Source organism: Ambystoma mexicanum, chromosome 8 (assembly GCF_040938575.1).
Source record: "Ambystoma mexicanum isolate Mex_15411 chromosome 8, UKY_AmexF1_1, whole genome shotgun sequence".
NCBI lineage: Eukaryota > Metazoa > Chordata > Amphibia > Caudata > Ambystomatidae > Ambystoma > Ambystoma mexicanum.
This window is the reverse complement of record NC_090929.1, coordinates 468327157-468354818: the sequence shown is the minus strand read 5'-3', so window position 1 is coordinate 468354818 and position 27662 is coordinate 468327157. Positions and strand designations below refer to the sequence as shown.

The 27662-nt window shown below is 45.6% G+C and overlaps 1 protein-coding gene and 1 non-coding gene across 2 annotated transcripts in view; one reads left to right on the top strand and one right to left on the bottom strand.

Moving 5' to 3' along the window:
- Positions 1-27662, bottom strand: part of TTLL10 (tubulin tyrosine ligase like 10) — a 1071284-nt gene that overhangs the window by 905651 nt on the left and 137971 nt on the right. The gene's annotated exons all lie outside the window — the stretch shown is intronic.
- LOC138474924 (U1 spliceosomal RNA) lies at positions 8734-8897 on the top strand. The gene has a single exon (XR_011269144.1). It is a non-coding gene; the product is annotated as a U1 spliceosomal RNA (small nuclear RNA).

The following is a 27662-nucleotide window of genomic DNA, read 5'->3' as shown; positions in this document are numbered from 1 at the left end:
GTACAAGAGCTAAGATCTAAAGAGCTAAATATAGTTTAATAATTGTCAAACATAGTCATTCAGAAAACATTTAGAATAATACACAATACTTTAAACAGCAAAGTTCACAGAAGCACACTTGGTGTGAAGAAATCTGGAATATCGCTTACACGGTTTCAGACCGTTGGTCCTTTTTCAAACCAAACCGAACAGACAACATAAAAAGCTTCACTTCTATCAATTCTAACCATAATACTGTGATTCTTACAATAATAACCTTCATAACAAATTGTCCCAGTTACAAAACTAAAGAATAATGAAATTGAGATCACAGTAGTTTGTAAAACAATTAGAGCTACCTCACTAAATTAGAACCAAGTAAAAAAATCTTTAAGTGAATCCTATATACCGAATGACCAAATATATATGTCAAACTTATAATGAAATATATTACACTTACAAGAACACAATGTGTCAAAATTAGTATTGAAAAAAGAAAAAGTAAAGCCATCACACTAAAAGTTATAGTACAACAACCTGAATCCTAACACTTACGCAAAATCTCATCCATTAACCACACTAAAACAAAAACGTCCAGTTACTCAATCCCTCACCAAATGGTAAATTCACCAGTCTTTCTGAAATAACAAGAAACAAACCTCATAGCCATTATAAACTTCTAAACTCAATCGCAAATCAAACACGTGCTACATTATCCATCAAAAAAACAAATATCCCATTTACAAACACCCCTTTATTCTAGTTCCACTGTATCTCTCCCAACCACGATTTAAGCATCAGACACAAAAACCAGAGTAACCTCCCAAACAGAACCTCATCCTACACTAGCTTAAATATTCAATCAACAGCAAATGAAGAAACACTCACTACACCAACAAAGAAAACAGACTATAATCATGACAACCACTAAAGAAAGACTCACTCCATAACCACAATCCCCAAACCAAAATCTAAAGGTATAAAGCCAACCTGTAAATTATTAGCACAAATGAATATGGTGTTACTATAAGATACTTCTAAAAAAGAAAAAAGAAGGTATATGTATTCCCAATATCATGTTACAAAGCCAACTTGTACAAACTTGTTAAAAAAAACACAGAACAATCAAAATCCTTGTTCATTCCATTAGGGGCAAGAGGATCCAGTTGCTGCGAAATGCCAATCTGCAGATTGTATTATATCATACCTTTTTTGTATTAAGATGATTTTGAACCTTGATATCTCTATCCAACACATCTTTGTTTGGTATAGATATACTGACAAGGATTTTGGAATTTGATCAAGCAGTAAGGAGTTGCTAACTAACTTTTTACAACATTTAAACTCTCTGCATGACCGCATTAAGTTCACTTGGAATAGAGGTAACTCTGATGTAACATATTTGGATATAATGATTCACATTGCCCAAGGCTACTTTAGAACTGAACTGCATGTGAAATCATCAGACAGGAATCATTTACTTTTGGCTTCTAGATTTCATCCACCATCTTTGAGCAGAAATGTACCATTTAGCCAGCTCCTGACAGTTAAACATATTATCAGCGTAGATGTTAACCTAGAGCAGAACAGAATGGTCAGTACATTTTCAGATGGGATTATTCTGAAGAGATACTTGCAAATGCAGTTTCATGTGTGCAGCATTTGCCTAAAGAAGACATTTTGAAAAGTTCAAAGAAAAAAAGAGCAACAGGACTGGTATTTGTATCCACATTTTCCACATAGAGTTCTCAGGTTTAAAAAATAATTGAAAGCGTTGGCAACTTTTACAAGATGTAGCTACAAAGGAGTTAATTGTTGTACAACCAATTTTCACTTATAAACTTTTTGGGAATTATAAGGATATTTTTGTTAACCAAAATAATCATTATTGTGTTGATGAGAGATATTTGACACAGAGAAAAGGGGAAAGGGGACATTCTTTTGTTTGAATTGAAATAACTGTTCCACTATCATGTGAGAAACCTGACGGTGTGTCATGTGCTAGTCCCCGTGGAACTGTCATCCAGGTAGCCAAGACAAGGCCATCACTATTGGATCCAGTTCCTGGGGTTGGACCAGTGCGGGAGGATCGCCTGAATGGGGGGTCTTCGGGAGTGGAAGTGGGACACCGAAGGTTGATACGTGGATCCCCTTCCCTATAACACCTTTTCCCATCCTACCCAGTAGGATACTTAGAAATTCTACCCCCCTTTTCCAACGCAAACACTTTCTCACAGCGTGGACGACAACAGACTAATACCCGAGCCGTTTACCTGACATGTCCCAACACAAGGGTCAGGCAGAGTCAGCCAATTAATAACAACTACATACACCTGACTACCCTTTCCCTTCCCTATAGGGATAAAAGGCGGAGCACAAGAGCCCACACCGAGCAAGGCCGAATGCACGAGGAAGCAGCCATTCCAGGACGGCAGTTCAAATGGAGAAGAAAGGTGGAGAGACCTGAAAGGACGTCAAGGAGGGAGTTGCCCCTGCCCTTTTAAATCCAGACCCGTGAAACCTCAGATGAAAGAAACATGAGGCCAGGAATCGCAGCTGGCCCATGGTGTGACGGATGTCAGTGGTACATGGCACCCTCCCGCACTGATAGCCAGGGTGGGGAGACAAGGTTGCCATTGTGGTACCGTCCTTGGCTCCTGCTGCAAAGGAACCGCCAATAGTTCAACACAGCTGGTGAGTCGGAGGAAGCTGATAGTCAACTGGACTGTGTTAGGCTAAAGGCAGCAGAGGCAACAATAAGAAGATAATTTGACAAGAGGTATTTTGTGAATACATTGGTACCAGAGACAGAGTGGTTCAGCGCCACGTGGGCACCCAGTCGAAGGTCTCTGGCTAGTACCCCTCTTATGAACAAACTGTATTGAATATTGGGAAGAAAGAAAACTACGAGTACCAAGAGGCCATAGGGAAGGCCGGTATAGACAGTTAAGGTGGTCATACAAGGGTTGAGCCAAATCCCTTGTACAATGAAAAGTCCTTAACCCATTGCCGAAGTTTTTGACATTGGGAAACAGGCTTTTGCACCCGGCTGAGGGAAACGCTGTGCGAACTGTGAATGTATGAAAAACGTGCTTTCCGTAAGCAAACAGAGTGACCCAGCGAGTCAAGATCGCCCGTCAGAGGTCTCTGTTTGGATTGGCAAGTGCTCTGGTTGGTCTTAGCCCAACTGACTACTGAGAGAAGAATCAGAGCCCAGCTGAGGGGGATCCCAGGGTGAAGGGTAATCAGTCGACGTAAAGGTTAACAGAAGGAACTTGTATTTTGTTGTTTTGGTGTATCAGGCCCTCTGAAGCACGAGACTTTGCATGAGAAAGAGACTTGGGCACAGAAGGCCCTGATACTGAGAAAAGGAATTGTAAGCTTGTGCCGGAGAAGCCCAGGAGTGTACTGTGCTCGATAGTCCCGCCTTGTCCCATGCTAAAAACGTGGGGAAGGGAGACCCCGGCCATAACATCCTGACTTATCATTTTGTGAACACTTCTTTCTTTTCTTGTGAACATTATCCCATACTCTTTTATAGCATAGTGGTTAGAATTGGCAATAGTTTTTTTTTTTTACTATAGGCCCTTTTTATTTGACTAGCCTCCACTAGGGCTGTATATTTATTATTTGATGGTCGTAGCATCCTCCCATCTTAGATTTAGGTTTAGATTAGGCGTTTATCTCACCCACTTTACAGTTTAATAAACACCCTGGAACTGTGATCACTTGTGTCTGTTTTACTTTGATGCCATGTCTTCCTTATAATTATAAAAGGTCCATTTGTATACCATACGTATAATGGCTCCAATTTACAATTACAGGATTTTTTACACTGCAAATGTTGTCTATTGTATTCAATGGCCATGTGGCTCATGTTCTTTTAGCCAAACAGCGTGCACATCTAGAATAAAATGGAATGAACATCATTTGAATGTGCAGAACGACAACACAAAATTTCCAGTGGCTGGACATTTTAATACTTGCATGCTGGGATTAGGGTGATTATCTTTAACACCAACACAGTTCCTTGTAAGTAACACATCATTCTACAACTTAAGAATGGTTTAATTTTTTCGGCGGCTACCATCCCCCCCAGTTATACATAAACATCCTAAAGTGTCACAATTGAGATTTCATATCTTGGAGGTTTTGAAACGTGATCCACATAGAGGTGATTCTTTTGAAACAATGGACGAAGAGGGAAATATTTTGTGTTCAGAAATTGGATTCTCTTGCCCCTAAGGGGATTAACAAGGATTTTGATGTCTCTGTGTTATTTAAACAAGTTTGTACAAGTTGGCTTTGTAACATGATGTTGGGATTAAATATTCCTTCTTTTTTCATTTTCTTTTTTGACGTATTTTTGATGCTTTTAAATATAGTTACACCATATTAATTTCTGCTAATAGATTGAGGTTGGCTTTGTACATTTAGATTTTGGTCGGCTAACTATGACCATGGTAATTATTTTCTGTTTAGTATGTTTTGGGCATTTGAAATATTGGTATGATTAATATGTGTATTCATTTTATTTTTTATTTATTTTGTGAATTATTTTAGTGTTTATTTTATGATTAGTTGAATTTTCGATCATAGGGCCTCATTACAACTTTGCCGGTGTGGAAATAATGTGCTGGTATTGCCGTATAGCAGCACATTTCCACACCAGCAAAGTACAAGTTTGCCGGTGGGGTGGCCAGAATTACCTCCAGTTAAGAGCTGGAGGTAAATCCTCCACTCTACTGCAAAAAAGTAGCCAGTATTAACGGCATTGGTATTACCAGTGCCGGTAATACTGTCAGATCCCCCATGGAGTCCAAGAGGATTTACCACCCTTACCACCAATTGTAATCCGGCAGTCATTCTGCTGGACCAAGTGGTGTTAAAGGTAATTCTGTTTCCCAGTATCCTGGTGGATTTACAGCCCGGATACCGGCAAACTTATTATGAGGCCCATAATCTTGTAAGGAAGTGACTCAAAGATTCCAATGTGAAAAACTGCTTCCACAAAGAAATTAATGCACTTTGACTATTGTATGCTAACGATCGGGAGAGGGCTAGGCAGTTCCTTGGAGCTGAAAACTAACCAGATTATCTCCAAAATGGCAACAAGGTTGCAGTTTATATACACAGTTGGACAATTTACATAATCACAAATATTTTGTTACAAAGTCATCCCACAACCCTGCATTGGCTACCTCTAATACAAAGTTATTTAATCCCCCTAGCTCTAAATCTCCATTGCATACATTCACAAAGTACAACCCCATTGACATGTGATATTCTTTCATAGTCATTTATGACGTACTCCACATAATACATTTATCATTCATGAATAACTCAGTTTATTATGCAGACTATGTGACAGAAACCGTTTAACCCATATGGTGATTGTGCAAGGCTTTCCATAAACACTTCAGGGGGGGGGAGAAAAATAAATAAGCACTCCATTGCAGCAACAGTAGATCCTTATCCTCCCTGAAGCTCCGGCGTCCCATACTATTTTCCCTGCATTCCTTCATGTGATCCTATTTGCGACTGCCATTTTAAGTCATATAGCCTTTGGCATATATTCTACTTATTTCCCTGAAAGCCCATAAACCATCAGCTCTCAATTTAACCATCCATGTAACTGGACCATTCTGGTCATCAAAAAACAAGCCTTTGTTCTCTCAGAGAAATTCCACTTTGCATCTAAGAACTCAATCCGGCCATAAAAATCTAACAAATGGCTTTCCATTGCGTTCTCACGTTCAGCCCTTGGCAATGTTATCACAACTGCCCATATGCGGTTTTCTTCATAACCCCTACCATGACCTTGTTCATCCAGCTCTCCAAATGAGGCAAATACCCATTCCTGCAAATCCAGGCACTCTGCGGCCTACTAAAACTCCAACTAGCTGAAACCTGCATTCTGTGATCTCTCCATGTACCCCCAATGAACTCATATTTCCCAGTTTCATAAATGTGTCAGCAATTTAAACTATTGTTGAATTCCCACATGTTAGTTTTCCCTTCAATTAACTTCTCTATTACATGTATAAAGCACCCCACTACATTGAACATTACACAGCACACTGTATCCATGCTACTGCTACTCATGTTGCTGCCTACTGTGACTCTAAAATGTATCCAACTAAAACACAAAGTAACACTCATTTTAATTCATTGAATTGCATTGAACACCTATTTAGTTGCAACATCGCATTTAACCCAGCCGCACCATGGCCTAGTCGTCCTCTTGTTGGGACCTAAAACATCTACCCCAACAGTATGTTTTCTTTGTTTATGGAGTGAGTCATTCTTTAGTGGCTGTTTTGATTGTAGTTTTGATTGTAGTCTTTTTTTTGTTGATGGAGTGTTGATGAAGTGAGTATTCTTCAGTGGCTGTTGACCGTGTTGATATTTAAGGTAGTGTAGGATGAGGCTCTGTTTGGATGGTTACACTGGTGTTTGTGCCTGATGCTTACATCGTGATTTGGAGAGCTAAGGTGGAACTAGACTAAAGGGGAGTTTGCATATGAGATATTTGGATGTTTGATGGATATCATTTAGAAGTTTACAATGTGTATGTGGTTTGTTTCTTGTTATTTCAGAGAGACAGTGAATTTCCCATTTGGCGTGGGACTGCTACAAAATTGATGTTGAGCAACTGGACATTTGTGTTTTGTTGTGGGAAACTGGTGTGATTCTGGGTAAGTGTTAGGATTCAGGTGGTTGGTACTAACCTTTTAGTCTGATGGCTTTACATTTTCTTTTATCAAATATAAGTGTTTGCACACTATGTTCTTGTAAGTGTATTATATTGGTATATACTAGTTTATTATAATGTTGGAATAGATTATTGGTCATTCACTATGTAGGATTCACTTAAATATTTTGGTGTCCAGTGAAAAGGATGCGGCCAAAAAGGCTGTTTTTACAAAAAAACAGCAAAAAGGCTGTGGTGTGACCCAGTAAAAGTGTCTCCATTATACCACACAAGGGGGCTGGGGTTGCAGGGGTGTTCCCTGCTCCCTTTGAATGGTATTATGGGTCCAAGGGTTGCAGGTGTGTCTCTTGCATCCATTACATGGTTTGCAGGGGCCACACCACAGCCTTTTGACACACTTTTTGTGAAAACAGCTTTTTTGGCAGCACGCTTTTCACATGGAAACAATATTTGTTTTGTTAATTCTAATAGAGTTAGGGAGCTCTTATTATTTTACAAACTATAGTAATTTCAATATCATTATTCTTTAGTTCTGTAACTGGGACAATTTGTTGTGTAGATTATTATTGTAAGAATCACAGTTTTATGTTATAATTGATAGAAGTGCTATTTTTTATGTTGTCATTTCGGTTTGAATATGTATATCTGTTTGTATATATTGCAGATACATGCGCCTGAAAAGGACCAACGGACTAAAACACGTCAAGCTATATTCCCAAACGTCTTCACGTCAAGTGTGCTTCTGTAAACTTTACTGTTTAAAGCAATGTTGTCCAAAATATGGCACGCGGGCCACAATGCGGCCCTCCAAGCCATTTTATGTGGCCCGCGAGGCTCAAGAGCACAGACAAAGGATTGAAAGCATTAGGGTTACATTTGTCGTTTCGGTTGTAGTCCACACAAATTATAATTTCCACTGGCTGAGAAACAGCCAATGGAAATACTGTTACCATGCAAGGCACGTCATAGTAGTGTAAATAAATAAAATAAATAAATGCCTTGCATGGTAACAGTATTTCCATTGGCTGTTTCTGGATTTGGATTTGGAAATCGTAACACGTAATGTGTGTGGGTGGAGTGAAGGGCACACAGCGCCACCTTCACACTTTTGTAGCCGAGCCCAGGGTAGAGCATGCATGGGAGCCAGCAGCCCAGCCCAGCATCACGGTGCCATGTGCGTGCACACCGAGGCCTAGTTCTGTTATGGTAAGTGGTGCCTGCTATGCTCCGAGATACTGCTTGCCAGATACTTCTCGGAGGCTCAAAAGCACCACTTGCCGCCTGTATATTTCGTCATGGACTCAGGTCAGCGCTAGCGATTTGGCCGGCCGCCTTCCCCAAACCCCTGCTCGGCGCTGGGGAAAAGAAAAAAAAACGTGGACCCGGCTGATTTATTTATTATGCACTGTTTGCGTAAATAAATAAATTAACCCGGGTCGTGGCTGAGGACTGGGTCGTGGCAGAGTTTGTCCGATACGTAGACCCGGCAGATTTATTTATTTATGCAATGTTTGTCAGATACATGTATCCGACAAACATTGCATAAATAAATAAACAGTGGTGGCTGAGGACCGGGTCATGGCAGAGGACTGTAACTGCCTCAGTTACAGTCCTCTGCCATGACCCAGTTGATTAATTTATTTGTTAAATGTTTGTCGGGCACCCTACCTGAGACGCTCTTGTTAAGCGAGGTGACCTGTCGGCTCAGGAGGGCCATGGGCCCGTCTGGGGCTGACAGGCCAGTGGGCACACTGCAGCAGGCCTGCTTGCTATACGACTGGGCCTACTGGCTGGCAGCCAGGCCCGAATTTATGCAAATCTCGGGCCGAGCGAGGCCGGATGGGAGAAAGGAACTGTGCTACAATGTGCCTCTTCTGCTGGGCTCTGTCTGCGGAGCTTCCCCCTACACATGGGACAGGCAGCTCTGCAGACGCTCAGGGCTTCTATGAGGGCTGGGGCTGGGTCACGGCCTGCCTTTTCAATCTCGCTTAGCAGAGCTTCCAGAACAGGCCCAACCCATGCCCTCTTGCTTGCAACTCATACTTACCTGGCAGGGGAGAATCTGTGATCAGAAAGGCATATTGCCCAAGGTGAGGTTCACCCATTGCACATCGGATTTGCTCACCTCTGAGATGTCCCTAAATGCGGGATAATTGACTGCATTATTTATGGTAGTGGGGAACTGCGTTCGTGTTTTTCCTTGATTTATTTTTGAAAGAAATAAAAGGTAAAGTGTGCACTAGGCCTGGTAGGTTGCTTGCACACAGAGCCCCTGGTCTTATGGCAGAATGTATTTTGCTGCTGTCAAGAGGGCCAGCTCTGAGCAGCTCAGGCGCCCACAGGCCTCATTTATTGGTGAAAGAAAGAAAAAGTAAAGTAAAGTGCACGTGTAGGTTGGTTGCACACAGAGCCCCTACTCTTGTAGCACAATGTATTTTGCTGCAGTTACGAGGAGGGCCAGCTCTGAGCAGCGCAGGCCCACAGCCCTTTTTGTTCCTCTACTTCAGTCTGTACTCCCAGACCTCCTGTTCCTCCCCTCCTTTGGCCTCCTCCTCCTTCTGTTCCTCACCTCCTCTTTTCACTTCACATTTTGCCACTTTCTCGTCCTCTTCTGTTCCTATCAACTCCACGTCACAGCCTCCATCCTCATCTCCTCTACCAGCCTCTCCTTTCTACAACTATAACTCCTACTCGTTCTCGAAACTCCTGCACCCTCTGCTTTTCCTGGGTCAGGTCTAACACTCCAATGTCCCCTACTCCTGGAAAGGTCATGCAGTGAGGGTCCACAACCCGGTAAACATTTATTTATGCAATATTTGTCGGATACCTGTATCCAACAAACATTGCATAAATAAATAAAGAAATATACAGGTATCCGACAAACATTTCATGAATAACTAAATACCCCTAATAACATCACACAGATGCAGCCACCAAACTGCTTTCAGAGGGGAGCTGCAGGAGCTGTGCTGGGTGTGGTTCAAAAGAAAACAATGCTTATGGCGAACAGAAATCACCCGGTTTGAATAGTACCCAAGGGGGAGTTTTTCTTAGTAAAATGGGATGCAAAAAGAATATGTGCTCTGCAACACTGGTCAAAACTATTATCTGCATGGTGAAGTAGCTCATCACCAGTGCCATGGAAGTGGTTTAAAGTGGAATTGATATATAGTTTGGAAAAGAAGCAACATGAAAGAAATTGCGCCCTCCCCACTTATGCGACCCAACATATAATGACATTATGTGTAATGGTTACTAGCCTTGTCTTTAATTTGCAGCACTGCAAAGCTGGATGACTCTGGCCACAAGCACGACATAAAAATAAAACATGTTGTTGTTCTCCTCAACATGCATAATTTATTGAGTAAGCAAGGCCACCTCTAACTTGATCAGCTCGCCGCAGCAACACCTTTTCTGGTTTACCTGATACTATCGCTGACCTCCCTCTCTGCACTCCACCAGATAAGAGCACTATCCTCTGAGTTTATCTGCGTTAGCACATAGCTTCCAGAGCAATTACTCATTTTTCAGTAACAGTATAGTGTTTCAGCTCCACTCTGGCTGCCTGCCACGTGAGATTAAGAGCATTCCTTTGTATTCATTCGTATTTAAGTAGCATCCCAAGGGTGCCACAGACTGTGTCCACACCCACCCCAACTGACTTGTATATCACATGCCAAACACTGCATCGCTACGGGCATTGTTATATATTTATGGAACAATACTATGAGTGAGGCGTTTTTTAATCGTGCCATACAGTGTGGCCCAATGTTGTGCCTATATTGAAATCACAACATTATTACTTAGTAATACAACTAAGTTTGAATTGTTTTTAATGTTATGGAACTGTGCCAAAGTAGTTTTCATATGGCTAAAACCTACCCAACTCTCAATAGATGGCGAATCAGAAGAAAAGAAAAATTGATGCTGAATGTCGTGTTTTCAAGGATAGTTGAGCCAAGGATTTCTTTGTGTTTGATTTGCCAAGAAAAAGTAGCTGTCAGCGAGGAATACAACGTTAAGCGGCATTATACTACAAAACATGCAACTGAATTTGACAACCCGATTGGCCAGATTAGGATTGATCGGGTGAACTCACTAAAGCAGACCCTGATCGGGCAACATTCTTTCTTCAAAGCTGCCAGGCAGAACTCTGAGGCAGCAACCAAGATAAGTTACTTGATATCCGAGGCCATAGCTAGGAGAGGGAAACCATTGTCCAATAGAGAATGTGTCAAAGATTGCTTGGGAATATTTACATCTGTGGCATTCCCTGACAAACAAGCAATGGTGGAGAAAATCAGTCTCTCAATCAGACAATTGCTAGACAGTAGATGACCTATCATCAAACATTGCAGACACACTGATAAAAAGACTAAGTGCCTGTCAGTTTTACAGCTTGGGGGTGGATGAAAGCACAGATGTGAGTGATACCGCCCAACTGGCGATCTTTGTATGTACGAGGAGTGACCAAACAATTCCAAACTGTTGAGGAACTACTTGACCTATGTCCAATGAAAGGCAAAACAACGGGACAAGACATTTTCAATGAAGTCAAATGTGTCTTATTAAAATTCAATCTGTCAGAGGACAAACTCTGTGGTCTGACAACTGATGGGGCCCCTACTATGATCAACAAACACAATGGATTTGTCAGTTTAACGGCAAAGTCAGTTCCCCAGAATGTCATCATGCATCACTGCTTCATACACCAGGAACAACTGTGCGCAAAGGCCCTGGAGATGATGCATGTGATGGAAAATGCTGTTTCTACAGTGAATTTCATAAGGTCAAAAGGGCGTAAACATAGACAGTTCCAAGCATTTCTTGTGGAGATGGGAGCAGACCATGATTATGTTATTTACTTTTGCCAAGTTCGTTGTCTTAGCAGGGCTTAGCAAGGCAGCCACCCTATCCAGATTCTGGCCACTGCTTAATGAAATGAAAACATGCATGACCAACAAAGAGAAAGACGTCAGCTTCTTGGATAATGCGAGCTGGTTGAATGACTTGGCATTCCTTGTTGACATAAAAAAATGTTTTTCAGACCTGAATATAAAATTGCAAGGGATGGATCAGTTTGTAAACAGGCTGTATTAGCACATCCAATCCTTTGTTCATAAATTGGAATTGTTTCAGAAACAGCTGAATGAGAAAAATGCCACTCATTTCACAGTACTGTTAACAAGATATGCTAACAGCATCAACCATGACATGTATTCTGCACTGATTGGGAATCTTTTGGATGAATTTAAAAAATGATTTTCAGATTTCAGGGAGCACAGTGATGAACTGAAGATGTTTGCAGATCCATTTGGTACTAATGTCACCAATGTCCCTGACATGTTTCAAATGGAATTAATTGACATCCACAGTAATGACGACCTGAAGACAGCCTTTTCAGAACAAGCCCTTCATACATTTTATAGTAAATACATTACATGGGACTCTTTCTCAAATCTGTCAAATCATGCACTTCGGTTCATTGCACTGTTTGGCAGCACATACTGCTGTGAACAGCTTTTCTCAAGATTGAAGAGCATAAAAACAAAATCAAGATCACTTTTGACAGATGGACACCTATCTGGAATACTCTGCATTGCCACATCAAGTGTGCCAGCAGATATTGAAAGCTTGTGCAAACAAAAACAATACCAAGTGTCACAATGAAAACAATTGCAGTGTTAGTAGAATTATTGGACTTCTTCTTAACTGTGCTGAATGCTTTTCTAAGACTTAATCATATGCACAAGACAGGAGAATTGGCAATCTTGGCCTCATCGTATTTAGATCCAATTATCCCAGTTGCAGTATAAAACCCACTGTGGCCACAATTTTGGCTTTTGTTTACTTCCGTTTCTCATTTGATCGCGTGGTTTAACTTGTTCAGTAAAGGTTATCAACAAGTTAGTAATCATGCAATAAAAAATTGTTCATACTTTTAAGATTGTGCTCACATTGCGTTTCTACAATTAGGTTCACCTTTGGGTGATCGTTTTTCCACATTTTATCGGTTGGATTGAATTCTGCTTCTTTCATTACCACAGAAGTAATGAATGTGTATTACAGAGATAAGATGCCATATGTTTGTTTGTTTTGTTTGGGCATTTATATAGCGCTATGAACCCTCAGGTATCTGAGCGCTGCTTATTGCCCACAGTGTGTGGTGCTCATTTATCGACCTCGGAAGGATGAAAGGCTGAGTTTGGCCCTGCCGGGATTCGAACCTGCGTCAGCAGGCTCTGCACGATGTCAATGCGAGCGCTCTACTCGCTGTGCTATCTGACTATCTGGGCACACTGCACATGCTCAGGCAGCATCAATCATGCTTTGTACAGGACAATGCTGGCCTAAATTGGGAACAGCCAGCATAGACATGTTGCTACAGAGGCATATTTTGGGCACAACTAGCATGACAATGTGTTACATCAGTGACAGTGATGTCTTACACTGTGGACACATTAATCATTAAAATGGGTTGTGTTATAAAATGTTCTTGTCTGCTGTTGGTGACATGGAATGTCCATGTTCCCCTTGAGAACTGATTGTAAACTTATGACTTTTGGTCACTTTTTCTGCTGCAAAATGTACCATTTCAACCCCATATTTGAAAACCCTCCGTAGATCCGTGTAGCTCCCACGCTGCGCTCAGTTGCCCCCACTATTTCAGAAACATATTAACACATACACACTGAAAGAAATCACAAGCAACTAACCTTTGATCACTGCCCCTGACAACAAAAGCTATCTTTGGGACTGCATGGCTATCACTGCCTGTGATGCTATTGTGTCAAAGGTCACACAATATCGCTTTTTAATATACTGCTTAGGGTGAGGTTGTTGACTTTTGGCTCGCCGGCCCACTGGATGACAAAAAGTTAATGCTTCGGCCCCACATTCAAAAAGATTGGACAAGCCTGGTTTAAAGCATTGCTTATTATTCTAAATGTTTTCTAAATGACTGATCATTATTAAACTATATCTGTTGTGAAACACTAGTGCTCAGGCATTCCTTATTGACCTGTTGGCCAGGTTTTGTCATGTAGCATTGCTAGGAGCCCCCTGTTGTCCAAGATACGTAAACTAGAGTTTGCCTGCCCATTTATCATATGTGCGAGAACCAGGAATCGGTTGTGTGAACGGTGAGTGTGGGGAACGCAGAAGGAAAGCTGGGAGAGGGAAAAGATGCAATCACTATCCTCTGAGGGCCATACCATCAGTGCCTCCTTGTGAGGGAATGCTGGTTCGAGGTGGAAGTGTGACAGTGCAATCTAGAAGTCAAGAAGCAAGACTTCAGGTGTAGTGAAATGACTTAAGGCTCCTGGTTTAGTTTGCATTGCTAGTCTAGAGATGTTTAGGCAATTTAGATGATCATGCTGATCCCAATGTGCAGTGGGGACATTGTCTCTGAAGCTCCCAGACCTGAGACTGGTGGCACTGCACCTCTATAGCTATCGTATGTATGCACCCATGATGCTCCATAAATTGAAGCATTCAGATTGTTTATTTGCTGACATGATGGCTATGTGTGGTAATACAGAACATAGTGTGTAGGCAATGATCTGCTACCCTGTGGAGAGGTTGGGTGGGCACATAGGATTTTTACCAGAAAGACTATTAATGGGTAAATAACCTATGCCCTCTGAGGCTTGGTAATCTGTTTAGACTCACATGCTTTGCATAGACTAGCAGGCATTACCTGATGAAAGTAGTAGGTGAGCAGAAATAACAGTGCCAAACACATGTTTTATAATAGCTCGTCCCACTCGTGAATCTGCCCGTGTTTGTGTGTCTACTGCGAGGGTGTAGAAGAAGGAGACTGACAAAGAGGGGTCATCTTGTGGTCTGCAAACATTTATTAAGTCAATAAAGAAACCTATCTCACCCTACTTCTAAGGGGCTTGCCCTGCCTCAACCTAGGAAAACGTTAGTGAGTTGTCAAAATGTCTCTGTCAGAAACCAACTAATCTAACCCTAACACTATAAACATAAGTCTGTAACTAAAGTGAAGTTTGTGTTTCCTACACCAGGAAAATGACTCCCTTATACTGGTTGCTTCAGTCTTATACTAGAGGTCACTCCTTCAGTGTTCTATCACAAGGGACTAGGGGAATGACTCCTGCAGATAACTTAAATTACCCTCTTTAACTCCTTCCAGGAATTATAGAAGCTCACAGCTTTGCTTGGCTTCCATCTAACATTCTTATGAGGGACATCTTTCCCAGAGTTCTCTGTATCTTTCGTGCACGTCTCTCTATTTGTTTTTTTATCGTGATGAGGAATTTGTTTCCCGAAGCACTCAGGTTTTCCAATGATGTTTGTGGGGCTACTGCGTGGTGGAAGATAGCTCCCAAAGCCCTCTGTTTGAATAGTGGGATTGGGTAGGACATTATGACAAGGCAGTTGACTCCCGACACAGTCTGTTTGGGCAGTGGGATTGGACTGACCACTGCGACAAGGGAGATTGCTCCTGATGCACTCTGCTTGGGATGTGGTGTTTGGCTGACCGCTGTGACGAGGGAGATGACTCCCGATACAGTCTGCTTGGGTAGTGGTGTTTGGCTGATCTCTGCAACGAGGGAGATGACTCATGATACACTCTGCATTGACAGTATGTTTGGCTGACCACTGTGACGAGGGAGATAACCCCTGATGCATTTGGCTTCTTGGTTTGGCTTCTTGGACCCATCCCGGACTTCCCGCCATTCCCGTTACCTTGTTCTCTGTTGGGACACGCCTCTGGTTCTTCCCGGGGTCGCAGGTTCCTTCCTCTGAGATTTCTGACACCTGTGTGGCTCTGCGGCAGGCTTAAGCTGGTGGTATTGGCACTGTTCCTGACCTCACGGTCCACCATCCTGCAGTGCCGCTGCCACCTCTATTGCTTCTTCCGTCGGGCGAGTCGGCTACCAGCCTGCTCCTGGGATGTTGTAGTAGCATCCATTTCTTTACAGCCTCTGCCTTCAGGAACAGCTTCTCCAAATCTCTGCTCCTCCTGGTTTGAATCTCCCAAACAGGACTTGCGAGCTGCTTGCTTCTGTGATAAGAGCTCTCTGGTTCATTCTTGCTTTCTCCTTTATATTGTTGACACTGCCCTTGTGGAACACCATCTTGGAAAGTCTCTTTGGCACTCTTCATAACTCCAGTGAGCCATCTCATTGCAGTACTTGGCTGACTTTGCATATGGTTATTCCATATGCTTCTCATGCTCTTCTTCCTCCCAGTATGTTTCACCTTTGCCACAGTCATGGCTTTACAATAACATATGGTTCCATTATCAATGGTGGGAGAAAAGGGTTACCATGAGGGTATGGGGTTGAGTGACAGGGTTTTAGGGAGGCTTTTCCCTCAGGTGGACAACCTTATCCTCAGCAGGGGAGTCCCTCCCTATGAGATCCTATGGCATATTACCACCCATAGGGGGACTATCGGGTAGCAGCCTCACCTCCCTAGCCTCACAGGAAAGGGCTCCACTCTGGTGAAAAAAGTGTCAAAACCTGGCGAGTAGTCACACTGAACAGTAGTATAGTGTAATTGTATGTACCTAACTCCAAGTGTTAGCCCTGCAAATGTCATCTGATAGGATTAGCAATTAATTCCAATGTCGCTTCTGTGCCTATTGTAGAGTGGGCTTTCGGAGTGAAATGCAAGGGCTTGTGTGCTAGTTTATAACATCGCTGAATAGAACAGAGAATGCAGCGTGCAATGGTGTATTTGGTGATTGATGTCTCCTTTTGGCATGCAGCAAAAGACAAAATGAACTGCCTGCTCTTACGCAGCGATTTGGTTCTGTCCATGTATTTTTAATGGCGCTGTTCATGTAAAGTATTTGAAGTGCTCTTTCGCCCCGTGTGTGAAGGCTAGGGAAGATAGTTGGGAGGTCGAAGGACTGATTGACATGAAGCTTTGAAATATATTTTGGTGAAAAATGTGGATGTATTCTAAAACCCACCATATCTAATTCACTCGATGTAATGACTACCAAGAAAGGAACATTGTATGCAAGGCACTTGAAATATGATTTGTGTACAGGTTCAAATGGAGGTGCCATGAGCCGATACGGCACTGTATTTGGGTCCCAGTCTGAATAACGATGTGCCTTTTATAAGTATATATGTTAAAGTCCTTGCATAAAGGCCTTAATAGCAGGAACCTTCCAACATGATTCTTTATGATGTAGTGTATGCTGCCAGTGCTGCTAAATGAACCTTGAAGGAGTTGAATACTAAACACTAGGTGTGAGAAACCTAAAGGTGTCTCACCCGCTAGTCTCTGGAGATCTGTCATCCAGGTGGCCAGGATACGGCCATCGCTATTGGATCCAGTTCCTGGGGGTGGACCACTGAGGAGGATCACCTGGATGGGGGGGTCTTCAGGAGTGGAAGTGGAACACCGACGGGTGAGACGCAGTACCCACTTCCTTATGACACCTTTTCCCCATCCTACCCCGTATTAAATTTAGAAGCTCTACCCCCCTTTCCGACACAAACACATTCTTACACCATGAAAGACAACAGTCTAACACCAGAGCCGTTTACCTGAGATGTCCCAACACAATAGTCAGACAGAGTCAGCCAATTGACAATAACTACACACACCTGACGGCCCTTTCCCTTCCCCACAGGGATAAAAGGCAGAGAACAAGAGAACACTTTGAGGAAGGCTAAACGCACAAAGAGACAGCTATTTCAGGACAGCAGTTCAAAAGGGGGGGAAAGGCGGTGAGACCTGAAAGGACGACAAGGAGGGAAGTGCCCTTGCCCTTTTGGACCCAGACCTGCGAAGCCTCCGTGAAAGGAATCATAAAACCGGGCACTACAGCTAGCGTGTGGTGTAACAGATGTCAACGGTGCATGGGGCCCTCCCACACTGATAACCAAGACGGGAGACGAACTTGCTAACATGGTACCGTCCTTGACTCCAGAGACAAGAAACACCAAGGAGGTCAGCACAGTTGGTGAGTCGGAGGGAGAATCAATAGTAAACCAACTTGTGCTGTGCGAAGGTTTCAAACGGCAACATGATATGAACTGAAAGAACTTATGAACAAAGAACTTGTGTGTTAATGCACATTTAAAGCCCAGGGAAAGACCATTCAGTGTGGTCTGGCACCATGTTGGCGCCCATTCGGAACACTCTGGCTGGTCCCCTTTTGTTGAAACTTCAGATACCAAGAGGCCCTGGGAGAGCCCGAAGAGGTCAAAGTGGTCATACAAGGGTTGAGTAAAACCACTTGTACAATCAAAAGTCGTTGACCCGTAGCCAAGAGGAAAGCTAAGGGAAGTGAATCCCACGTTTGTGATAAAGCAAAGTGAATTGTATATCTGGCAAATATGAACCCGGCTGAGGGATGCCTGCAAATCGGGGTGAAGCATAATAACCCTGTGAACATTGTGTTGACAAGAGTGAACCCGGCTGAGGGATGTCCACAGTGAAAGATTGTTTAAAAAGATATTGAGCCTCATTACGAGATTCGCAGTAATGGAAAAACGATGCCGATAAGGGAATACCGGCACTGCATACTGCTCCAACCCATTACGAGTAGACATCCCGATATCAGCGCCACCGCTGAGACTGTGCTCCTCCGTACCAGCATGGCCGCGGGCACGCGGCCCTTCGGGCCGGCAATACCGGGATTCCTAACAGGAGAACATCACAAGTCATGTGGACATGCACCTACCGGCATCTCGAAGGGGGCAATTAGGGATACTGTGATGCCGGCATTACCGGCACTGCGGATCACCCTCTAATAGCAATGTGCTGTGTTCCCAACAGCTACAGGTGCACACAATCAGCACAGGTGGAGGCAATGGAGTCTGGCCCAGCACAAAAGGAGCACACCCACACACCAAACCCCTTCCCACACCAAAATGATCCCACTTGTAGTTGCGATATTGGGGCTGAAGGACATGCTTGCATTGCTACTCCATGAGCAACAACTACAACAGGCACTACAGAGGAGATGCAGGAGGAGAAGGAGGGTGAGACAGGCCCAGCAAGTCCCACCAGTGCAGCCAGTGGTACCATGGAGGCAGCCGCCAATCCCTCTCATGAAAGCCAGTCCTTTCAACCTAACACCTGTGCAGAACCACACCCTGTACCGCCTGGACCGGGACACCATCACCACCATTGTGGACATGATACACAACGACATTGTCAGCCTGATTGAAATCCGCACCGCCATCCCCCTCTTCTGAAGGTAGTGTCTGTACTCCACTTCCTGGCCACAGGCACCTACCAGCACATAAGGGAGCAGATGCATGGTATATCACAACCTTTTTTTTAACGCATGCTGAACCAAGTGCTGGATACCCTTCTGAAGCATGCAAGTGACTGCATATCCCTACCACGGACTGCCCAGGATATCTTTGACACTAAAATTGGCTTCCATGCACTGGCAGGCATGCCAAATTGTATCGGTGCCCTTGACTGCACCCATGTGGAATTGGTAGTCCCACATGCCATGGAGGTGGCGTACCGCAATCGTAAACTATACCACTCCGTCAATGTGCAGAATCTATGTGACTCCAGCAAGTTCATCACACATTGCTGTGCCCGATATCCCGGTTCAACTCATGATTCAATGGTCCTGCGGAACTCCACGATACCACACTACATAGAGCAACATGGTGGATGACGTGCCTGGCTGCTTGGTAAGTTGCAGCAGTGTAATGGGGAGGGGAGAGATGCACACACCACCTGGGTGAGTTGTGGTGGTGAATGGACAATGCCCATACTGCAAAACACTGTGCCCCAAAACATCCCAAACTGAACATGACACCTATACATCATAGAAATGATGGAATCTGCACACCAATACCAATATACCGGAATTGCAACCAGCCCACATCCCTCAACACATCCACTGCACATCATCAGACCGTACCCTCTGTAACACAATGCAGAAACATGCTGTGAGTATGCACAATGTACATGACTGCCGCAAAACACAACACAGGACATGCATCCATGAGTGTACACAAATCAATCCCACCAAGGGAATACACCAATTGTCACTGGCCCACCACCACAGTAGCGCTGCAGGTCACCATGGGAATAATAACCGATGAATGACAAATCATGATGAAACTTGTGCCAATGCTGCTAGTAAAAATACATACAAATCACTCTACATCACCTATATCATTGCAAATACAGCGGTAGGCATCCACAGTGCATGAACACCAGCAAGGAAGTGGACACCCTTCATCATCTGGACAACGCAACCCACACCTGTAGACCATGGAACAGCACACATTGTGGAAAATAAACATATGTGCAGACATTCAGGGACATGTGCATGTGAACAACAAATATCTGCATGCATGAGAGTGATAAGTACAGGTGTCATGGTAGGAATTGACTCAAATATACCTCTTTTCGCTCCCATGCAGGTGATGCTGGCTATCCCTTGACGCCGTGGCTCCTCACCTCTGTTCGGAACCCGCAGAACAGGCACGAAGAGGACTACAATCGGGACCATACCCGTACCCGTGTGGTGATTGAGCAGACCTTTGGCCTTTTAAGGCACGGTTTCGCTGCCTCAGCAGGTCGGGTGGGGAACTCTTGTACGGACATGAGAAGGTGGCGAAGATCATCATGGTATGTGCAATGCTGCACAACATGTGCATCCGACGGAACGTGCCTCTGCAGCATGACATTGACCAGCAACCACCAGGTGAGGAAGAAGATGATGAAGAAGAAGAAGGGGTTACACATCAGCCAGGTGGCGATGCACATGAGGGACGTGCTGTACGCCAGTCTGTGATAGGCCAATATTTCTAAGACACATGCATGCAGAGGGTGCCATGGATGTGGGACTCTGGGCACTGGGTGTGGGGGTACATGGACACTGTGTACTGCGAACCAATAAAGCACACATACACAATAAGCAATGTCCAGTCATGTGATGTTTCTGTACACAACGGGTGTATTAAACAGGTAATATATACAAAGTGCATTTACCCTCCACCTCACACACACCTCCTCCCCCCTTCCGCTCCCCCCACAACTCCCCCCACACCCCCTCCCCCACAACTCCCCCACACATGGTGTGCAATCATAGTCATTGTATGCAACATGAGTCAATATGAGTCCACACATGCAGGCTGTCCCCGCTACTGGCAGCCACTGTTGGCCTCCGGGGGCTGCATGTCAGAGCGCCGCATGGTGCGTGAAGACCTACGCAGGGGGCACGTCTGGGTGGAGCCGGCCGATGACAGTGTGCCCGCATGCTCCACTGTTGGGGCAGGACGCTGAGCCTACAAAGCCTGGGCAATCCTGGCCAGGACCTGCCTCACCGCTGACAGCTCCTTGCAAATCCGCCTGGTACTTGACTCCATGGCCCCTGTCATGGCCGCAGTGTTTTCACTGGCCTCCTGCCTTGTCAAGGCACCATCGGAAACATACTGCTTCACAAGCACTCTGAGCTCCTGCTGGCACCCTTCCATTTGGACCATGCGCCACTCTCCGAGCCAGATGCCTGTTGAGGTGGATAAGACATCTGCCGAGGGACCCAATGCAGGTGTGTTCTCTGGGGGGCTCCAGGCCTCTTGGATTGCCTCTCCTCCTGACTGGTCCAGTGGGGTGCTTTTGGGGGTGTTCACTGGGTTTTGCAGGGGGGTTTGCTCGGGGCTGGGTGTGCGTGTGCGTACCACATCCATGGACAGGTTGTCGTCCTCAGGTAGACATTCCTCAGTCTGCTACTGTTCTTCGTCTCCACTCTGGGGCGATGTGGCAGCTGCCTTCCCTGTGGAGCTGTTTGAGGCAGACAGGGTCCCGCTTGCCACTGCCTCAGGATCAGTGGATTCCACCTGTTTAGTTTATGTTGGTTTTGCGGCAGTTCTTTGCCGCCCCTGTGCCTTGGCATCTTGTGTTGGTATTGGCTTGGGTGGCTGTTGTTGCTTGTCAGTGCCCTTAGATGTGGATGGCCTGGTGCCGTCATCCCTGCCCCCGGCCTTTTTGAATGGTGTCCTCACCACCGCTGTCGGAATCTGTGCCTGTGGGGAACCGAGAGAAGCGCGGCATCATTGATGGTTGTACATGCATCATGCATACATTGGTTTTAGTGCGGTTGTACGCATGTGATGATTTGCTGTCTTGGAGTTGTGATATACAGGTTGCTTGCTGTATGGGGGGTTATTCAGGCATACGTCAGGTTCTCACATGTGTAAGGTGGTGTATGCTGTGTGACATGCCTTTGTGTTGTGGACTGCGTGCAGTGTGACACATGCCGTTTAGCTGTTTGTGGGGTGTGTCTCAGGTATGGCATTGGCATGCTGCATGCATGTTGATGTGACGGTACTAGACAGGAATGTGTCCATGTGTGTGTGATGGCCGATGCATTGGCTTATGTCACTGTCACATTTGTGGCCCATCATCATGCTTTGGATTCCAGTGGTTTGTGTGAACACTCACCTCCATCTTCCGATGACGGTACTCCATGCTCCATGTCTCCAAATCCCTCAATGTCCTCCATGCCAATCATACTGGCACATGTTTCCTCCCATCTGGTGAGCTTGATGAGGGAGTTGGCCCTGCTGCCAGACCTTGGCTCCGATTGCTGATAGAATGTTCCGGAAACGGGGGCGAGGGTCATTCCACCTCTTTTTAACGTTTTTGACATTGTGGGGGGTGGGGCCAACCGCACTGACTTTTTGGGCCACTTCCTCCCATATTTCTTTTTTTTCATCTGAGCAGGTCGCCTGAGGTCTGCTGTGAAGACCACATCACCATTCTGGGCCAGAGTGTCTGCCATCATATTCAACTCATCCTCCGAGAAGCGCAACTTTCGCTGACGGGAGGCACCTTTCTTGATGGCCTTAGGCATTGTGCTGGGGATGTAAGTGGGGGTTTGTGGATCCAGGTCCTGTGTCTGGGGGATTGCAATGGATCGTGTTTTTCAAGATGGCTGCCGTTGCATTTCCCGTTCTGGCGTGACGACGTTACTTCTGCGTATCTGGACACAAATCAGTGGCATTTTGCACTTTTACCTGTTGCTAACAAGTCTAAATCCCCTCTTTGTGAAGATCTGTTGTTGTGTTTGTGTTTAGCTCCCACTCATGTTTGTGCATGACTGGCATGTGTTGTGCTTGTATCAGCACTTCTCGCTGAATGCACCAATATTTGTGTATGTTACTTGCAACTTTTATAATAAATGACAATAAACATAGCATGCACTTAAGGAATTTATACTTAACTTATTTGCAGAGATGAATCGTGTAGTGGGCTCATATTAGCAATGCCATGTATAGTGGTCAGGCATACCAGGGATTGCTATGTCAATGAATATGTGGGAGATGGACTCCTTTTTTTATGGGACTCAGTAATATTCTCTCAGGTGCTGTGCTGAGGGTGGAGCTGGAGGTGAATATGAGTGCGCCTATCAATCCCAAGGGCAACTGTCTACAGTTGAGGACTCTGCAATACTTTTATATGCAAATCACATGCACAGTATCATGCAATCTCATGCACATTACATGCAACTTTGGTAGATATGGCAAAGAAACATTGCAATGCTTGTCCACTTTCCTATCATACTATAAAAACCTTTAGATAAACTCAAGAGATATGTGACAGTTTCGCAAGTGGAAGATATTGTATGATATACCGAAGGACAGGAAAACATCATGGGGCTCAGGAAACAGATGACAACAATAAGGTAGAACAGAAATGGTTATACACCAGGGGAAAAAACGGTAACAAGCAAATGGCAGCAAAACATGTAAGACTGTGCAATAGTGGACACAATGAATCCACACAAAGGGTGGATCCAAGAATAAATGCCCAAATCATTAATTCATGCCAAGAGAGAGACCCACGTTTTTGGCTGACATGTTCAGCCCAAAAGTTGTGATCCGGGCCCCAGCAACTTGTAGGGAAGGCTGCAACAGCTGGATTCTACTCCCCTCACATTGATACACGTTGTGGTAATTCTCAGCGCTGGTGTCCTGGCTCCATTACATTCCTTCATCATGTTTGTTGTTATTGCAAATAATGATGCAAAGTTCTCAACACCCATTTATCCCACTAAGAGATTTTGAACTAACCATAGCGTGGTAGGCGGCCTGCCGAGCTCTTTTCAGCAGCATGATGTAGGTGTGTTTTAGACAGCCCTCTGGAAGGGAGGTCCTGGTAGCTGTTGTGGGGTGGGAGCAGAATGAAACCCTGGTTAAGTTTGGTGGTTGCTTGGGTTGGGTGATATCAATTGGTGTCACTTGCTAGCACCAGCGTAGCCGGGTCTCGGGTGGGGTCCAGTAGTTAATCTATGAGATGGAGAGGGCTACCATGGGTGGCACAACTGACCAGAGGTGGAATGGTCGGTTGGAACTATAAGGTGGCCAACAAAGTATATCAAGGAGGGGAATACTTGATGAGTATGTTCAATGCAGTGAAGGTGTCTGACAGTACCCCTAGGTATGAACCCCACCATTGTGCTTACCATGAGCTACACGCTATGTATAGCGCACCCTTTGCTGCTTCTTATAGGTGAACCTTATACTGGGGGGATTTTCCCCAGCAATTCATATCTCCTTTTATTTCTTTAATAGTAGGTTGCTTTCTTCCTATTTTAAACCTAAGATAAATTGTAGCATTTTTATTGTGTCTTAGTGAAAATTATTTTTTGTTTCAAAATTACTGTGTGTGCCCAATTTTGTATATCAGATCACCCGCATCTGGGAGGGTGTGAGAGGGAGACATTACGGGGCAACTCTTCTCCTTTCCCGGCATAATGGGGCCTGCTGCAATAATAGAATGATGGACATATCCAGCCATTTCCCAACCAGCAGCACCCCAAGTTAGTACAGCCGGACCACGTTCCCATCATCAGGTCGAGAGCTCCATGTACAGGGTCCCAAAATCAAAACCCCCACAAGAAACATGGCCTAGTGTTTTTCATTTACTCCTGTTTTACAACCTAGGGCTGCACCAGAGACAAACACTACTGCAACACTGGGGACGGGCAACAGTACAGATGCTCATGTGTTGTAACCTGGAAGGTGTGCCCACCACTCTATGGGGGTCATTACGAGGTTGGAGGTAAGTACTGGTCATTACCGGCATGGAGCAAATACCGTGTCCGTGCTGGTAATAGACCGCTAAAAGCGGCCTATTACGACTTGGCGGGAACGAGCTTTGCGCCATGCCGGCAACGACCTTACCGCCACGCCGATAAAGGGTGAAAAATCACCCTCACCGGCATTGTGCGAAGCGTAGATAGCTCCACCGCCATCCAAGCCATCTGTATTAGCGGCCTCTGCTATGAGCGGGAAAGAGCACGGAGGCCATCTTTAAAAACGCAATCCATTGCCATCCTCTGTAACCAGGACCCCAATCCCGATCACACCTCTTCCTCACTTGTACTATAACCTGCAGCATATAAGAATGTCAAAATCTCTCAAAAAAAGCACAGACCGCCTGCGCATGGAGCGCTTCTCACAGGAGGAGCTAAACATGCTCGCTGAGACGCTGCAGTAACATGCAGAGGTGGTTTTCTCTACCAACATGTCCCAACCCGCATTGCTCCGCAAGAAGGCCATATGGGCGGAGGTGGCGCAGAAAGTGAGTGCCGTTGGCACCACCCCGCACACCAAAAGACGCCGGAAGTGCTGGGACAACCTGCGCTTACGTGTGCGCAACATCCTCGCGGTCAACCGGAAACAGGGGATGGCTACAGGTGGTGGTGCGGACTCCCCCATCAAGTTGCAACCGTGTGAGGAGATACGCGCGAACACAATAGGAATGGAGGCCATTGAAGGAGTGGGGGACATGGAGCGAGGAGCCCCGTCTTCGGCAGATGCAGGTAGGTGTCACAAAATAAACACTCTAAAGTACTAAACGATGATGTCCCCCTGAACTGACAGTGCAATGATGGAAGGCAGGGTCCACCAGACACATTTTTGCAAGACTGCCTACAGGCAGTGCACAGCACCAACTCGTCCCCATGCATGATGCACCCCATATATGTCTCTTCCCAGACGCATCCCTTCATTACCCACCCAAAAGCCAAGCAACCCGTATGTCACTACCCCAATGGCAATCTCCTGCCATTCCATAGAGAAACAGCAAACCCAATGCATGCCTGATGCACGTTGACCCATCACTAATGTCCTCCCCCTCTTGCTCCCCCACAGGCACGCAATCAGACACTGATGAGCAGGACACCAGGGAGGATGCTGCAACCCCCCACAAGAAGGCCAGGGGCATGGAGGGACCAAACTGCCCCTCCACATCAAGGGGAAGAGGACAAGCTGCAGTATTGCGCAAGGGCAAGACAACCCCAGTACCTCCACCACCAATTTCCATTATGGCCAACACCACAGCACCCACACCAGCCACCAACACCCAGGAGCCAGTGGCTGAAGGCACTGTTTCGGGTGCCAGCAGAATTGTTAGGGAGACAGCTGCCACAGCAGCCGTGTCTGACGATGAGGCTGAAAGTCTCACACAAGGCACAACTGCCGCTACAGGACCACTGCATTCGCCACAACCCTCACCAACCAGCAGTGACAACATCAACAGGCAGGAGCTGTCTCCTGGAGAGTCATGGGCAGCCAGTTTCAGCCCCCCACAAAGCCTGCCTGAGGAACCAACGATGGCAGTGGCACATCATAGCTCCACTAGTGTCCCAATCAGCCAAGAGGGGATGAGGGCTATTCAACAGCAGCAGGATGAGTTGGCAGGGCTGAGTTGACATGCAAAGGATGAGATGAGGGAATGTGCCTCTTCCATCAGATCTGCTATTGAGACAAGCTCCAAGGAAATTTGTAGCGAATTGGCAGCAATGAGGCAGGTACACAAATGGTGGCAGCAATGCAGGCCATGGCTCCGGCACAGGTGGCCGAACAACCTGCCACATCGTCGAATGCAAGCTCCACGAGGTCCAGCCCCCTGCATAGGTCTGGGCGGATCCTGCGCAGGTCGGCCAAGGGTCCACCTGATGCCGGAAGAGGAGAAGGGGTGTAGGCTCTGGTAGGCATTCTGAACTCATGTTGATTTACGGTGCATGCAAGCGCACACCATGTGTGGGGAAGTTGAGAGGGGGGGGTGTGTGGGGGAGTTGAGGGGGAGAGGGTGTGTGGGGGAGTTGAGGGGGGAGGGGGGAGAGAGCGTGTGGGGGAGTTGAGGGGGGAGAGGGAGAGGGTGTGTGGGGGAGTTGAGGGGGGAGGGAGGAGAGGGTGTCTGGGGTGGAGGGCTTGTGCACTTTGTTATGTTTCTTTAATACACCTGTTGGAAAATCATAATCCACATGTGCGGACATTGCTTATTGTGTACGTGTGCTTTATTGGTGAACAGTCTACAGTGTCCGTGTCCCTGACACACCCAATGCCCTGAGTGCGACCTCCATGTCACACCCCCCATCCATGTGTGCTAGAAACATTGGTTAATCAGAGTCAGGCGCATGTCACGTCCTTCCTGTGCATCGCTGCCTCCCTGAAGTGCAGCCCCATCTCCACCCTCCTCATCCTCATTGTCAGGTGGTTGCAGTTCAGCATCAGGGGACAGAGGCACATTCCGTCTGATGCACATATTGTGTAGCATGACACATGCCATGACGATCTTGCCCACCTTCTCATGGCCGTACAGGAGTGCCACACCAGACCTGCTGAGGCAGCGAGACCGTGCCTTCAAGAGGCCAAATGTCTGCTCAATCACTACACGGGTACGTGTATGCGCACAATTGTAGTCCTCCTCGTGCCTGTTCTGCGGGTTCCGGACTGGGGTAAGGAGCCACCTCTTCAAAGGATAGCCTGCATCACCTGCATGTGGGCAACAATGTATATGTATAAGTCATCACATCATATGGGACCTGTATCAATGACACCATAGCATGCATTTATTTCCTGTTTGCTACCACAGTCACACCGTGTGTCTGTACCATGAATAGAGACACACGGTGTGACTGCTATGTGTGTATTCCTCCTATGGACAGGTGTGCGTACCATCATCTAGGGGGCGCAGGGGGGTCATA